The 15,704-nt window shown below is 44.0% G+C and overlaps 1 long non-coding RNA gene across 1 annotated transcript; it reads right to left on the bottom strand.

Moving 5' to 3' along the window:
* Positions 1 to 3,151: 3,151 nt before the first annotated feature.
* LOC137312614 (uncharacterized) lies at positions 3,152 to 14,706 on the bottom strand. Its single transcript, XR_010960756.1, has 3 exons — positions 14,636 to 14,706; positions 6,690 to 6,722; positions 3,152 to 3,180 (listed from the first exon to the last, which is right to left on the bottom strand). It is a non-coding gene; the product is annotated as an uncharacterized lncRNA (long non-coding RNA).
* Positions 14,707 to 15,704: the final 998 nt, after the last annotated feature.

Below are 15,704 nucleotides of genomic sequence, written 5' to 3'. Positions count from 1 at the left end.
CAGAGCCCCCGCAATCTCCTCCTTTGCCTCACACAGGAGCCTGGGATACATTTCGTCCGGGCCTGGGGATTTATCCATTTTTAGGCCTGCTAAAACCGCCAATACCTCCTCCCGCTCGATGTTAATATGTTCGAGTATATCACAGTCCCCCTGCCGTATTTCTATGTCTACATCGTCCTTCTCCATAGTGAAAACAGATGCAAAAAATTCATTTAGAACCCCTCCTACATCTGCCGGCTCCACACACAGATTGCCATTTTTGTCCCTAATGGGCCCTATTTTTTCCCTAGTCATCCTCTTACCCTTAATATACTAACAAAACATCTTAGGATTTTCCTTTATTTTGCTCCCCAGTGTTATTTCATGGCCCCTCCTTGATCTCCTAATTTCTTTTTTAAATATCCCCCTGCACTTTTTGTACTCCTCTAGGGCTTCCTCCGTCTTTAGCCTTTTGTATCTGCCAAAAGCACTCCTTTTTTTCCTAATCCAATCTCGTATATCCCCTGACATCCAAGGTTCCCTGGAGTTCTTGGAACCACCCTTGACCTTTACGGGAACATGTTGCCATTGTTTGGTCTCAATCTCCCTTCTGAAAGACTCCCATTGCTCCGATGCGGATTTTCCTACAAGCAGCTGATCCCAGTCCATTTTGGCCAGATCCTGCCTTATCCTATTAAAATCGGCCTTCCCCCAATTTAGAACCTTTATTTCCGGCCCCTCCCTGTCCTTATCCATGACCACCTTAAATCTCACCGAATTATGGTCACTGTCACCAAAGTGCTCACCTACGAGCACTTCTTCCACTTGGCCGGCCACATTCCCTCGAATTCGGTCCAGTACCGCCCCCTCTCTTGTCGGACTTTCTACATGCTGGCTCAAAAAGCTCTCCTGGATGCACGTTAAGAATTTTGTACCCTCTAAGCCTTTTACACTCTGAGTATCCCAGTTAATATTGGGGAAGTTGAAATCCCCCACTATTATTACCCTATTATTTGCACAATTTTCTGAGATTTGCCTACATATCTGTTCCTCTATCTCCCCCTGACTGTTTGGGGGCCCATAGTACACTCCCATCAAAGTGCTTGCCCCCTTTTTGTTTTTAAGCTCCACCCATATGGCCTCATTAGAGGAACCTGCTAATATATCACCCCTCCTTATGGCAGTAATTGATTCTTTAATTAATATTGCGAACCCCCTCCTCTTATACCTCCCCCTCTGTCTCGCCTGAAGATTCTGTACCCCGGAATATTGAGCTGCCAGTCTTGCCCCTCCCTCAACCATGTCTCTGTGACAGCAACAATATCATACTCCCATGTGTTTATCAACACCTTCAGTTCATCCACCTTATTCGCAAGACTCCTTGCATTAAAATAGATGCCATCCAGCCTTGCCCTCACATATTTGCCCTGTCTTCCAAGCTGACTTGTTTTTTTCTCTATATTTGGCTGCACATCACCCCCTATTGTAGCTCCACTCTGTATCCCATCCCCCTGCCAAGTTAGTTTACACCCCCCCCCCCCCCAATATGAAGTTACAAAGTTTACTTTGATTGCAAGGCTCAGTTATACATTTACATGATGTTAAACATATGACTCACCGTTCACAGTTAAATGCACCGGGTCACTGCGGGGCGAGATATATTCTTTCCCCTTTACCGTTTTCTCAATGGCACATGTGTAGGCTCCTCCGTCAGTTGGGTCGGGGTCTGCGATATTGAAGATGATTGATCGCTTGGAGGCTGAGACATCCCGTATATCAATGGGATTCTCGTTTCCTTGTCTGTCCAAGCTGGCCCTGTTCGCGGACTATCTGGCAGTGCAGTTAATCCGAACCCTCTCTCCCTCTGTCACGACACCAGCGGCCGGGTCCATAGAGACTGTGGGCTTTGGCAGTTTATCTGTAATTAATAGAATACATCGAGCAAATAAGAACTGTTTTGAATGGGTCAAATCGATGGAGGAAAAAACACACTCGCCTTTGAGAGGGTGCACAGGAGATTTGCCAGAATGACACCAGGGATGATGGACTTCAGTTACGCGGAGAGATTGGAGAAGCTGGGACTGTTCTCAAGGCAGCAGAGAAGGTTGAGGAGAAATTTAATTGAGGTGTTCAAAATGATGAAGGGTTTTGATAGAATAGATGGGGAGAAACTGTTTCCACGGGCAGAAGGGTCGGTAACCAGAGGGCACAGATTGAAGATAATTGACAAAAGAACAAGAGGGGAGATGAGGAGACATTATCTTAGGCAGCGAGTTGTTATCTTCTGGAATCCATTACCTGAAAGGGCGGTGGAGTCAGATTCAGTAATAACTTTCAAAAGGATATTTATTTTTCTTGAAAAGGAAACATTTGCAGGATTCCGGGCAAAGAGCAACAGAGTGGGAATAATTGGATAGCTCTTTCAAAGAGCTGGCACAGGCTTGATGGCCCTAATGGCCTCCTTCTGTGCTGTATGATTCTGTGTAATGCTCTGTGTTTACGGACACGTCTTTCAAATAAATATTGATACAGGCTCTGTGTGAAGAGACACCTCACCCGGTGAGATACAATGATACACTCTCTGTGTCAAGGGACACCTCTCTCAAAGAGGTAAAGCGATACAGGCACTGTGTGAAGAGACATCTTTCCCAGTGAGATAAAATGATACACTCTGTGTGTGAAGGGTCACCTCTCTCAGTTAGATACAGTGAACCAGACTCTCTCAATGAGATAGATTGATTGAGGTTAAGATAACATTCGTTTTGTAAAAACAAATTTTACACATTCTCCTGTCAGCTGGAATTCCCCGTGTACAATTACACACCTCAGTCGCTGTCGCTACACACTAACAACAGTATTTACATAAAAGTCTTAACTGGCCACAAAGATTTTAGGCGAGCCTCCCTTACCTGTTAAATTTAACCACACGTCGTCACTGGGTGGTGAAAATGCCCAGCTGCCGTCATTCTCGAAGTATTTTGAGTATTTACACCTGTAGCTGATGCTGCCTTTCTGCTTTAACCCTCCATCATCCTTTGTTATAGCGGTATAGTTAACGTTTGTTTTTTGTTTTTTCGTTATTTCAGTAGAAATCAACAATGCATTTGCTATGAGGGAAGTGACAGGTGAGTGAAACTTCTTCCCCAAGTAGAATTACACTCCATGATGGATCCATCGACAGGGTCGGTTTGACGAAGGAAACTGAAGAATAAAAACGATTTCATTCATGGGAAGTTAAGTGCAATCATTCTGATACAGGCCTGATTGAGTCGTCTCTGCTGCCTTTACATTCTTCTTCGCATTTGTCTAACTTTAATTTTAACCTAATCATCCTGGCCGTGTAATAAACGAGATCGGGTCGGACGCCCGTTTTACACCCTGCGCGATTTTTACTCTACATTGACTTCAATAGAAGAGTAAAATCGGCCAGGCCGTAAAATCGGAGTTGGACTCAATTCTCGCCGGCCCGTTAAGTTAAAATGACCCCTCTCTCAGTGAGTTACAGTGTGAACAGACACCTCTCTCAATGAGGTACAATGATACAAACTCTGTGTGAAGGGAAACCTCTCACAACAAGATACAGTGATACAGGCTCTGTATGAAGAAACTCCTCTCTCAAATAGATACAGTGATGCATGCTCTGTATGAAGAGACTCCTCTCTCAAAGAGATACTGTGATACAGGCTCTGTACGAAGAGACTCCTCTCTCAAAGAGATACAGTGATACAGGCTCTGTATGAAGGGAATGCTCTCTCAAAGAGATATGTGATACAGGCTCTGAATGAAGAGACTCTCTCAAAGAGATACTATGATACAGGCGTTGTGTGAAGGGACACCGCTCTCTGTATCAAATCAGTTGCACGGCGCAGCTGCCTGTTTGCCTCTCACATGGGATTAATTTTAACCTAACCCGCCTGGCGGGAAAACCACAGGATCGGGTGGAACGCCAGTTTAACACCCTGCCCTATATTACTTTCCATGACTCGAGCGGGACGCACAACCAGCTTTGTGCCCGATCCAGTCAGTTTCTCGACAGGCGGATTAGGTTAAAATTAGCCCTTAAGATCCATCCGCCACTAGGATAAGTTTCTGATTTCATTGTTTCTGAGACAGTAACCGTGCAGCCTGGTCCCAGAACTGTACCCTACAGGCTTCCAGGAAATAGATTGTGGGGCTTGGATGGCAACATTACAAGGCAGATCTCAGTCAAAACCAGTAGGTCAACACAATCCCACAATCATCCACACGGATGAGAAGGGCCTTGTTGGCGAGTGAACCGATATTCTGGATGTAAATGAGAAGGAGTGGTGATCGATCCACTGAAGAGTCTAAGCGGGTAGTGGAGTCGGGGTGGGGGGGAGCGGTAAGTGAGACGGGAAGGACGTTTGTGAGGTTAACTCTCAGCGGGAGCGGTGGGTGGGAAGATCAGCAATAGAAGAGGACGGGGCGATGGTATTGGTGATGCTGTTCGTAAGTTACGATTGACAGAGCTCTCAATGGGACGTTTGGAGAATGCCAAGAGCGGCAGAGAGGGCAGCTGTGGACTTACGAGGAATTCAAGCCTGGGAGAGCAAAAGAGTAGGAAGGCCGAGGAGTTGTGATGCATTGAGTTACTGGCGTTGGGGAGGGGTGGAATACACAAGAGGGAAATACAGACCACGGAGAAGCAGGAAAGGGATCTGGGGGAGATGAGAGATTTATCATTCAAATCATCCAGGCAATACTTGGCTCTTGCCGAACGTTATTTGAATTGCTTACAATAAGAAACACAGGTTAGATCAAAAGAAGTGATGTTAACATTAAGTCGAGCATTTGTCCGCGAAAGTGCATGGAATTAGAGGCAAACTATTGAGATGGGTAGGGCATTGGTTAAAAGCTAGGAGACAGAGAGGAGAAATGGCTAAATACAGCGATTGGTAGGGCGTGACTTGTAGTGCCTTCCGGGGATCTGTACTGGGGCCTCAGCTTTTCACTATATTTACCAATGACTTTTATGAAGGAATTGGTAATTCGTATTGGAGTAGGATATCCAGGTTTGCTGACGAAACTAAGTTGTGTAGGAGGGAGCAGAAATTTGGAAAGGGAAATTGATAGATTCAGTGAGTGGGCAAATCTATGGCAGATGGAGTTCAATATGGGGGAATGTGAAGCCATCCACTTTGGAGCTAAGACAGATAGATTAGTGGGTTTTCCAAATAGTGAGAAGCAAGGAACTGTGGAGGGCTGGAGAGATTTCGGAGTTCATATGCGGAAATCACTAAAAACTAGAGGACAGGGACAAAACACAATTTAAAAGGTTAATTGAATGATAGCATTTCTCTCAAGGGTGCAGGATTACAAAGGAGTGGAACTTATGCTATAGTTGTATAACGCTCTGGTTAGACCGCATCTGGAGTATTGCGTTGAATTCTGAAAACTCCGCCTCTGGGAGGATATATTCGCCTTGAAGGGGTTGCAGTGCAAATTCACGAGAATGATACGGGGATAAAAGGGTTCAATTATGAGGACAGGTTTCGTGGACCAGGCTGAGTGCAAAAGATTAAGTGGTGATCAAATTTAGGTGTTTAAGATGATTAAAGTATTTGATAGGGTAGATCAGGACTGTGATGGGAGACACTCCACTTGCCTGGATGAGTGCAGCTCCAACAACATTCAAGAAGTTCGACACCATCCAGGACAAAGCAACCCGCTTGATTGGCACCCAATCCACCACTGTAAACATTCACTCCCTTCACCATCAGCGCAGCGTGACTGCAATGTGTACCATCCACAGGATGCAATGAAGCAACTCGCCAAGGCTTCTTGGACAGCACCTCCCAAACCCGCGACCTCTACCACCGAGAATGACGAGGGCAGCAGGCACATGGGAACAACACCACCTGCACGTTCCCCTCCAAGTCACACGCCATCCCGACTTGGAAATATATCGCCGTTCCTTCATCGTCGCTGGGGCACAATCCTGGAACTCCCTTCCTAACAGCTCTGTGGGAAGACCTTCACCACAGGACTGCAGCGGTTCAAGAAGGCGGCTCACCACCACCTTCTCAAGGGCAATTAGGGATGGGCAATAAATGCCGGCCCCGCCAGTGACGCCCACATCCCATGAACGTATAAAAAAAATAGAGTGTGACGATTTACTCTGCTGGGGGGAGTCCAGAACAAGGGGGCATAACTTTAAAATTAGAGCTAGGCCGTTCAGGGGTGAAGTCAGGCAGCAATTCTTCACACAAAGTGGAGTGGAAATCTGGGACTCTCTCCCCCCAAAAATTGTTAAGGCTGGCTGTCAATTGAAAATTTCAAAACCGAGAGTAATAGATTTTTGTTAAGCAAAGGTATTAAGGGATACGGAACCAAGGTGGGTAAATGGAGTTAAGATACAGTCAGCCATGATCTAATTGAATGGAGGAATAGGCCCGTGGGGCTGAATGATCTATTCCTGTTCCTGTGTTCTCATATTCCACCTGGAGTGCTTTGGTGTAGTTTTGAATCCCACGACAGAGAAAGAGTATGGATGCACTGTCAGAAAACCGGACATATCCCATAGTGCCTTCGCAATGAGAGCTGCTGAGATGCAGATCTGTATTACTGCTACCAATGACACAACACAATTGGTTACAGCAACTAACTTAACATACATAAAAACAAAACTCAATGATTTAGCAGTATAGAACATTCAATTTCATTACTTCAGAGACAACTTCAACACTAACCTTGAGAAACGCTCCGCCGAGCCCCAAAAATCACTAAAATGAGAAAATATGAATTAGTTATACTACAAACAGTACCTTCAGAGGATCAATGTACAGACTGATTTTTGTGGATTGTGTTATGGATATTTCTCAGTGTGATTGAATTGGTGGCATTCTGGCCCATTTTGATTCAACTCCAACTTCAGAACTTGAGCAGTTAATCAGGCAGAAATGCAGAGTTTAGCAGATTTCCATTAACCTTTCTTTGAAAAAGTACTTCCTGCTTTCACTCCAAATTGTCTAACTCTAATTTTAAGATTGAGCCCCCTTGTTCTACATTCCACCACAATAACTGAATAAATTCTATCGAGATGTCCGTTTGTAAATAATTCCAATAATCTATGGCCGGTATGAAAAAATGCCTGATGGTACAAAACAGCGTGAAAATTTATTCAAAATACGCAAAGGTCAATTTTGTTACTGAGTGAAACCGTCACTGAAAGAAATGGAAAGCAGCTGGGTGGATTGTGTGGGTAAACACTGTGCATCTTTACAGATCGCATGGTCTTACAGTCAACTCTAGCATGCTGAAGGAGGACGTGGAGTCTAAATAATGAGAAGTGAATGGTGTTAGAATCCACTGGAAACCGGTACTTTTACAGACACTTAACTCACTGTCACGAATATCACAATGTGAGTGTCATCGCTTTAGAACGCAGACTAATTAAAAAGAATTTGAAAATAATGTGTGGTATATTTTGGTAGGTGGAATAAGAAGGTCACAAATTCCTTGGAAAATGAGAGTCGAAATGGGATAGAGGGGTAAACGGATCTAGGGATCATATTAACAAATTATTAAAAGTAACGCAGGTGAACAAAGCCATAAAATGAAAACACAGCATTGGAGTTCATTTCAAGAGGAATAGAAATGAAAAGCAGAGAAGTTGTGTTAAACTTGTATAGAACCTTGGTTAGACCACACTTAGAATACTGTGAACAGTTCGTGTATCCATATTATAAAAAGGATGCAGAGGCACTGGAGAAGGTGCAAAAATTATCAACAAGAATGATACCAGAACTGAGTGGTTTTACGTATCAGGAAAGATTGAACAGGCTGGGGATCTTTTCTCTAAAAAAGAGAAGGCTGAGAGGTGACTTGATAGAGGTCTTCAAAATTATGAAAGGGCTTGACAGGGTAGATATAGAGAAGAACGATTCCAGTTGTGAGAGAGTCCAAATCCAGGGGCCCAAAATATAAATATTCACTGATAAATCCAATTGGGACTACGTAGAGAGTGGTTAGAATGTGGAACTCGCTACCACATGGAGTAGTTGAGACGAGTAGTATAGATGCCTTTAAGGGGAAGCTGGATAGGTACATGAGAGATAAAGGTGTAGAAGGATATGCTGATAGGATTGGATGATATCGGATGGGGCGAGACTCGCGTGGAGCATAAACACCGGCACAGGCTAGTTACGACGAATGGCCTGTTTCCATACTGTAAATTCGATATAATCCTATGTAACATCAGGTTGAAGTTAGCAGTGAGAGCAAATGCACAAAACGGAAACCTGAGGTTAAACATATTGAAAGTAAATTCACTGTGTTAACCTTTCTGATATGCTTTCAACCGAAAGTTAATTTCAAATCATTATTTAATTCTTGGGCATTGATTTATTAATAAAATTCAATTCAAGTCACTTAATATACATAGAAATATTTAATATTGCAACTAAAATCTCCCATGCCATAAATAAGGGGATGTATTTAGGGACAGCACTCAAACAGAATGGGAGAAAGCAGAGGAAACAAACAGTCTCACGGCAGTTTTGCAAGAGGAGGAAGTACCTGAGGAAACTGACCGTTCAGAATTTCAGCTGGATTGGGGCCCGGAATTGAAGTTGGGTAGTCAGCTGTTTATTCTGAATAAGGTCAAGGGAGCAGGAGGTGGGTCTAATGGGCAAGCTCAGCTCGGAAAGTACATGTATGGAGATCGGAAGGAAACTAGAAAAACGCTCAGGATTAGGGCTGTGTGATGGGGGTGGGGGCTTCGGAGAGGTTGGCCGTGGTGATATTGGGAATTGTGGGATTTAGCAGAGGCATCTGAATGGTCTTAATCTTAGTGACTTCAGTTACGTGGAGAGACTAGAGAAACTGGGATTGTTCTCCTCAGAGCAGAGAAGGTTAAGGGGAGATATAATAGGAGTGTTCAAAATTATGAGGGGTTTTGATCGAGTAGGGAGAAACTGTTTTCACTGGCAGGAGGGTCGGGAACCAGAGGATACAGATTAAATTAATTGGCAAAAGAACCAGAGGAGATGAGGATAAATGTTGTTATGCCACAAGTTGTTATGATCTGGAATCGTGGTGGAAGCAGATTCAATAGTAACTTTCAAAAGGGAATTGGATAGAAAGCTGAAAAGGGAAAAAATGTTGATGGTGGAAGAACAGGAGAATGGGATTAATTTGATAGCTCATTTAAAACCTGGCATATGCATGACGAGCCGAATGGCCTTCCTCTGTGCTGTAAGACTTCATGAACTTCACGAGGTCCTCGTATTTGTTATTGGAGGTGAATGTGGAGAGGGCTCGGAAAGAGATTTATGGAGATTGTTTGTAGTGGACAAAAGAAGCTGGAGCTTATCTTTGGTCCCCAGGGTAATCCTGGAGTAGCAGGCGGTTTTCAGAGAGGACATAGTGCTTGTTCTAGTTCTGGGTCAGCCATATCTGGTGATGGATGGCTAAACCAGTTGTGATCCAGATTTGCTGAAGTCTGCAATCCTTGGAATTAAACTAGCAGGAGCGATCAGGATGGAAGAGAGTAAACGTTTTACTCGGGGAAAAGGCATCAACAGTTGGGGAATGGGAGTGGTTGAGAAATTACACAGCCGCAGCAGTATGATGACAAATGGCGGGTCAAAATCCAGGCAACAGGGAGTTTGAAAGTGTTTATTCCAAAGTTGGAACGCAGAAGTAATTTGATTTGAAGTAATTAAGGAGATGTGGGTTATGATGGTTGCAAGGAAGTGGCCGAAGCATTGGCAGTGTACAACTCTGGGCACCACACTTTAGGAAGGATGTCAAGGTCTTGGAGAGGGTTAAGACGAGATTTACCAGGATGATACCAGGGATGAGGGACTTCAGTTATGTGGAGAGATTGGAGAAGCTGGGGTTGTTCTCCTTCGAGCAGGTAAGTGCAAAGACAGATCTAATAGAGGTATTCAAAATAATGAGGGGCTTTGATAGAGCAAGTAGAGTGAAATTGTTTCCGCTGGCAAGTGGTCTGTAATCAGAGGTCACAGATTTCAAATAATTGGCAAAAGAACTAGAGGGAAATGAGGAGAATATTTTACATAAAGAGGTTTTCGAAGATCTGGAACACACTACCTGAAAGGGTGATGGAAGCAGATTCCATCGGAACTTTCAAAGGGCAATTGGACATGTAATTGAAGGGGACTAATTTGCATGGTTATGGAGAAAATAATTGGGGTGTGTTACTAATTTGGATAGCTTGTTCAAGGAGCCAGCATAGACTCGACGGGCCGAAAAGCCTCCTTCCACGTTGTAAGAATCTATGATTCTATGAATCTTATCAACTTGAAATTTTAGTAAGCAGAGAGAACGATATTGGCAGAGCTCAGGAGGAAATTGGTAGAATGGTGAAATGGGGAAATACATGGCAGATCACATTTAATGTAGAGAAGTGTGAAGTGATGTATTTTGGAAAGAAGATTGAGAAGTGGCAATATAACCTAAATGATCAAATTGCATAGTGGATGCAGGAACAGAGAGACCTGGGATACAAATACACAAATCTTTGAAGGTGGTAGTTGGAGATTAAACGGTAAATGCCGACCCTCCTGCCAGTGCAAACAGTCTCTCCCCAACTACGCGATTAAAACCTTAGATTATTTGATTCTGAGCAACGGGCAGCAGTAGTACTGTGTTTATTTCAGGACATTAGTCTCCACACACTGTGCAGATCCACATCTGTGATATGGTCAGCTCCAGCATACTGAAGGAGGAGGTGGCATCAAAATAATAAATACAGAATGGTGTTTGAACTCACTGGGAACCGATACTTATAAAATAGTGGTGCAGTCGAACACTGATTATCAGGCATTCATTTAAGACCAAAATTGAATTGAATTCACTTGAAATAGATAGAGATATTTAATATTACACCTAATATCACCTCATTGTTTCAAATGTTACAATTCGGGTGAACGGTGTGGAAGAAGGAAGTAAATTGAACATGAATAAGTAAAGAATCTGAAAATATTGAAGGCAGAATTTAACAGTGACATCAAATACTTAGAACGGAAGCCAGTGGTTTCAGCTCAGAAGCGCTTCACCTCGGACAAAGAGGAAGTTTAACCGCTGACAGTAAGGACAGTCAGCAGAACAAAAATGTGCTTAAACACACTGAATGAAAATTCATTGTGCCAATCTTTCTGATTTTCTTCCAACCGATGGTGATATTCATTAATTCTTTGAAAGCAACAAATATTAGAGATGCAGTAAAAGATATATTCTCAGGCATTCATTTATTAATAAAATACAATTCATGACACCTAAAATAAATAAAAATATTTAATATTGCAACTAACATCTCCAAAGCTATAATTAAGGGGATCCATTTAGGGACAACACTCAAACAGAATGGGAACCCCTGACAGTAAGAACAGTGTAGCAGAATCAAGAATGTGTTGAAATATATTGAATGAAAATACACTGTGGCAAACTTTCTGATAGGTTTTTAACCGAATAATTAATTAATTATTTGAAAACCACCGCTAATAGTGGTGCAGTAGCACGCTGATTATCAGGCATTAATTTATTAATAAAATTGAATTGAATTCACTTGAAATTGATAGAGATGTTTAATGTTGCACCTAATATCTCCTAAGTTAGCAATAATGGGACATATTTGATGGTGCCCCATTGTTCTCCATTTCACCACCATAACTAAATAAGGTCTATCGAGAGGTGTAATTTGTAACTAATTCCATTAATCCATGGTAATTATCACTAGGTGCCCTTGGGTCTCATTACAAAATAGAGCATGAAAAGTTGGAGATAAGGGGTTAATGCTGAGCCCAACTTGCAGCTGCAGCACTCTGTTTATTGAGGAACATTAGTCTCCACCCACTGTGTAGACCTATATCTTCGTGACATGGTCAATTCTAGCACACTGAAGGAGGAAGTGGAGTTAAAATAAATTCCTCGAGCTGAATGCGCCTGAGTTATTCACCAGAAACATTTAGTTGTACAGACAGTACACACACGCTCATAAATATCACACAACCCCTAAAATCGAGATGCAAGACGGAATAGAGAATGAAAAATAAGCAAGCAAACTGAAAATGGCCAGTACTGAAGAGAACAGTAAGAGCAGTTGGCTTCATGGCGGAAGACAGCGGTTTCAACTCAGAGGAGGGTTAGTTCAAAGAAAGAGGAACTTAACCTCTGACAGAAGGAAAAATGTCTCAACACCAACGGAATAGCTAAAAAATATATTTACTAAATTATCCACTGAATGTGTTAAAATGTTTCTTCTCTCCTTTTTCTCTCTATCTCTCACAAAGACGTGTATTCACGAATGGAGTTGCTTACGGCCGCACTTCAATACCCCACCGCATTATCTGCTCATGTTTGAGTGCAGGGGTTGATTGCCCTGAGGTCAGCCGTGGTGACCCCTGCATTAACTGCACCCTCCTAACGCGCATGCTCACTTCCAAGCATGGAACATATAGTATCATGGAATCATAGAATCAGAGAAGGTTACTGCACGACAGGAGGTCATTCGGCCCATCGAGTCCACGCCGGCTCTCTGCATGAGCATTCCAGCTAGAACCACTGCCCCGCCAGAAATAGCAGGGCTCGTTCGAGATGCAATAAGATGCGAGAAGGCGACACTTGGCCCATATTTCATTCAATGGCTTTGGGGCACTGAGCCCAATGGTGTCGCCGCTACCACCCATCCCCCTCCCCCCGCCCCTTGATAGAGATCGGCAAACTCAGTGGATGTTGATCGTTGAATTTTCCTTTCATATCAATCTTACTCCTACACTGTAGACAGTAACTGGGCAATCGGGAGACAAATATCACCCGTTTTCAACCCGTCTCAAGGCGCCTCACAGGAGCGATATCAAACAAAATGTGACACCGAGCCGCTAAATGAGATATTAGGTCCGGTGACCAACTGTTGGTCAAAGCTGTAGGTGTTAACAGACAGATTCTCATCGATTCAATTGTCAAAGACAAACTCGATGCGAGATACTTTAATACCGATATGCAGAGAGATTGTCCCCTCACCTTTACACTCCCCTCACCGTTACCCGCAGAGAATTCAACACAAGCAAGCAAACGCTCTGAATGCTTTCCAGTATAGAAGGCTCCACACAAAATTATGAGTTGCGTTAATCCACTGAGATACCGGAGATCGGATACCGCCGGGCTCAGTCTCACTCTCCCGCTGATAGTTGCCCACTCAGACCGGGAATTGGTATAAATTTGTTTCACGACTCACCAAAGAGCAGTAAAAAGACGGTTGTATCCATTTTCGAAGAAGTGCTACTTTGAGACATGAGAGCTGCAAGGAACGGCGACTGAGTCACCTGCTCCACCTCACAGAAGGACAAAGCCGGAAGGGTTGAGAGACTGAGAGCGGATACAGAGGCTGGGTGCAAATGAGTTGGTCCCCACAATTAAAGCAACAGCACCGAGTTTTGTACAACCTGAAATAAGATGTGGTTTGGAATATTGCAATGATCTAAAATGGCAGCCTTTGACTATTAGACGGTGATCACAGGATGAAGGGGTTAGAATGGACCATGTACCCCGAACAACACCGTAAATCATTTTTGTTCAGTTGGAACGTTTGCTCCCATCATGGTCAGGATCTCTATTACTGGGAAGGGACCGTGTCCCACTTCAGGCACTCGGTGTCAGCATCAAGCACCCAAAATTCAGTCGTAGGAAAATGTAACAACAAAGTGCCTCAACCCAAACCTCAGAAGAGCTATTGCATCGATCAATGCTTTTCTATTTCCCAAAACAGCCCTCCCGTGGGCTCGTTTAGTGAGGTGTTGTCCGCATTACATTACAGACGATTTAAAATAAAACTGGAACATCCAAACCAGCGAGCAATTTAGTTCCACGGAAGTCTGGTATAATGAATGTAGATGGATATGTTCAAAGTGACTCTGATATTGAGTTGGTTTACTCTCTCATATCGCCCTGGTAACGATGTGAGAAAGAAAATACCACCTCCACCTTTGTCCACCCGCCAATTTCAAATAGTTTATCGATAATAGAACCGAAATATGGGCTCTCCGCACAAACCCTTACAAACTCGGGCTTCATATTCAAGGATTCCCAGAAACCCGGAGGTTTTAATTAAGCCCCGTTACAATTAACAGTCAGTAATATTCCTACCTAAATACAGTCCCTTCTATAACAAGTCAACCCGCCTCCTTCCATTTCAGTCCCAGACCAGAATCTATCTCCCCACACATCCCCTCGCAGAAGGGTTCAGCAGTTCACAAACACTTTATTCCAGCTGATTTCGAGTCTCATGTGTTGGAGTTTGAGTTACGAGGCGGATTTCCGCCAGTGTTCCCGTCTGAAAGGGACTCTCGCCCTGAATCTGTGAAGAGATTATGACCATGAACTTGAACTGGAGCCGACAACATCCCGAGGTACAGTGAGGCCCTGAAATTCCATTCTCCCTGTTTTATATCGGACAGTATCCCACCTTCATGTCCAGCAATTGAGAGCGAGAGAGAGAGAAACACGCTGTCAGTCTTACACTTCCTATCAGTGTGTTCCTATCAGGCTCAATAGCAGTATCCCACCTTGATATACAGCACCAGAGAGTGAGAGAGGGCGACAGACACGGTGAGAGAGAGGGCGTGGCGACCCAGTGACAGACAGACATACACAGTACCAGTTCCAAACTGACCTGTAAAGTTCCGTTTCACCCAGAAGATCCCGTTGGAGAGACAGAAGATGCAATCTCATCTCTCACTGATATTGTACCAGAGACAGAAACTCTATTAATCCCACACTCAGTGACAGTGCAGAGAGTGACAAAAGCAATGGGCCACCTTTAACCCTCTCTTGCCTGTTGTACCATCTGCAGTTTTGCAGCTCAGGGCCGTTCGGTGTTCGTCTCAGTGACCGAGAGTTTCACTCTGATTAATCCTACACGGTCCCAACAAACACACCGACTCACTCTTTCCTCCCATGTTTCTCCAGGATTGGTTTGAGAAATCCTCCCTCCAGTTTCTTCCTCTCCCGTCAGTTTTATCGTTTCTTCCTCTCCCGTCAGTTCTTTACCCAAACACACGGAACAGCCATGGGGATCAAATTCGCACCCCAATACGCCAACATTTTCATGCACAAGTTCGAGCTGGACTTCTTCACTGCACAAGACCTCCAACCAACACTATACACCAGATACATCGACGACATTTTATTTCTATGGACCCACGGCAAGGAATCACTAAAGAGACTACACGATAACATCAACAAGTTCCATCCCACCATCAAGCTCACCATGGACTACTCCTCAGAATCAGTTTCTTTCTTGGACACACGAATCTCCATCAAAGACGGGCACCTCAGCACCTCACTCTACCGCAAGCCCACGGACAACCTCACGATGCTCCACTTTTCCAGCTTCCACCCTAACCACGTCAAAGAGGCCATCCCCTATGGACAGGCCCTGCGAATACACAGGGTCTGCTCAGACGAGGAGGAACGCGATGGACACCTACAGACGCTGAAAGACGCCCTCGTAAGAACGGGATATGACGCTCGTCTCATCCATCGACAGTTCCGACGGGCCACAGCAAAAAATCGCATAGACCTCCTCAGGAGACTAACACGGGATGCAACCAACAGAGTACCCTTCGTCGTCCAGTACTTCCCCGGAGCGGAGAAACTACACCATGTTCTCCGCAGCCTTCAACATTTCATCAATGAGGACAAGCACCTCGCTATGGCCATCCCCACACCTCCAACTACTC

Source organism: Heptranchias perlo, unplaced genomic scaffold, assembly GCF_035084215.1.
Source record: "Heptranchias perlo isolate sHepPer1 unplaced genomic scaffold, sHepPer1.hap1 HAP1_SCAFFOLD_43, whole genome shotgun sequence".
NCBI classification, from domain to species: Eukaryota; Metazoa; Chordata; class Chondrichthyes; order Hexanchiformes; family Hexanchidae; genus Heptranchias; species Heptranchias perlo.
Note: the sequence above shows the minus strand (reverse complement) of the source record. Positions and strands in the feature narration are given on the sequence as shown.